Source organism: Pistacia vera, unplaced genomic scaffold (genome assembly GCF_008641045.1).
Source record: "Pistacia vera cultivar Batoury unplaced genomic scaffold, PisVer_v2 Contig861, whole genome shotgun sequence".
NCBI lineage: Eukaryota > Viridiplantae > Streptophyta > Magnoliopsida > Sapindales > Anacardiaceae > Pistacia > Pistacia vera.
The window spans coordinates 21,787-23,589 of NW_022196736.1; the positions used below are offsets into that span (position 1 = coordinate 21,787).

The 1,803-nt window shown below is 36.9% G+C and overlaps 1 non-coding gene across 1 annotated transcript; it reads left to right on the forward strand.

Annotated features, from left to right (window-relative positions):
- Positions 1–330: 330 nt before the first annotated feature.
- On the forward strand, positions 331–437 carry LOC116118887. The gene has a single exon (XR_004126238.1). It is a non-coding gene; the product is annotated as a small nucleolar RNA R71 (small nucleolar RNA).
- Positions 438–1,803: the final 1,366 nt, after the last annotated feature.

Genomic DNA, 1,803 nt, shown 5'->3' on the forward strand with positions numbered 1-1,803 from the left:
CACTCTCTGCTCACGTGGTTACCTGCACAAAAATCACAAGTTAGTTGAGGAGCTTGAATAAAGTTTACCTACAATTCCCAACTGTTTCTGAAGTGCTGTGAGTTGGGCTGAAATGGCCATGAATGCATCAACTTCATGAAGACCCATAGATTTTCTTGGTATTGTTCTCTCATTAGGTTTTTGATAGTTGTTGCTTGCCAAAACTCAAGCAACTCATAAGCCTCCTCTGGTGTCTTATTCTGTAAGGCTTCTCCCGATGCGGCATCCACCATAGTTTGCACGTTACCGATCAATCCATTATAGAAAGTTTGGACTTGTAGCCAAACTTGCAACCCATGGTGTGGACATTTCCTCATAAGTTCCTTGTATCTCTCCCAAGCCTCATACAATGACTTAGATTCTTCTTGTAGAAACGATGTGATATCATTTCTCATTTTTGCGAATTTTGCTGGAGGAAAGAACTTGGTCAAGAACTTCTGTGCTAGATCGTTCCATGTTGTGATAGTTCCCGATGGTAGTGCCATTAACCACCCTTTAGCCTTATCCCCTAATGAGAACAGGAATAGTCTCAACCTAATGGCATCATCTGACACTCCGTTTGACTTGAAGGTGTCACAAATTTGCAAAAAGTTTGCAATATGCTGATTTGGATCTTCCTTCAAATCACCATTAAACCTTACCAACTGCTGGATCATCTAGATGATTACTGGCTTTATTTCAAATGTGTTGGCTTGGACCGCTAATGCTCGAACCACTACCATCAACCGTGGGAACTGAGAATTCCCTAAGTGTTCTAGTTTCTGCCATTTCAACTACTATGACCTCTGGTTCAACCACTGTATCTTCTCTTTCTCTTCTCTCTCTGTTAAGTCTTCTGGCGGTTCTCTCAATCTTAGGATCAATAGGAACCACTAGTTGACGTCTTGTTCTTCGCATAAACTACATAGAAAGAGCAAAAGAAAGTGAGATCTCAAACCAACTGAAAATAAAAACAAAAGTAAAACAGAAAAAATGATGAAAACAAAAATTAAAACTCCAATCTAGCTAACTATAGAAAAACTCAATGTTAACAAAAATTTCAATCCTCGGCAACGACGCCAAAAACTTGATGCGTGTTTCCTACAACATGCAAATATAGCAAGTATACTAGTCGCACAAGTAATAAAGTGATGAGTGAGTATCGTTCCCACGAGGATTGTTCGCTAAGTGCTAAGTTTTCTACCATTTTCAAGTTGGAGCAATCGAATTCTTTTGGATTAATGGGAGCAATTTAAACTATAACTAAAACAAAAATTGCTAAAATAAAAGTAAACTATGAAAGCAAGATTAAAAACACGGAAAAAATCAATTCAAACAAACGGGTAGGGTTTTTACTTCATTTGGATTCTACAAGTTAAACCTAAAGATTAAGCTAATTCCATAATCACATGCATTGATTGTAAATCGAATTCTCTAAAGTGTAAAACATACCTTCTCAGGCTATGTTTTCCTACTCTTCCCTATTACCTTTCCGCACCTAACAATTTGAAGGTTAATAATTCTAAGCTCATTAAGCACAAGGAATCCTAGATTGATTTCATTGATTCTCGAATCTATCTCTAGCATTCAATACTACAATGGTGATTATCCAAGAAGCCTAACACGATTCATTTCTCAATCTCATCATGTTCATCACATAACACAATAAATTTGGAGTAATCACAATCAAAGCAAAATCATATGAAAATAATAACGATCAATTACTTAACCCATGAAATTCCGAATTACAATCAAAACCCTAACCCAAAATAGGTTAGTTCATGG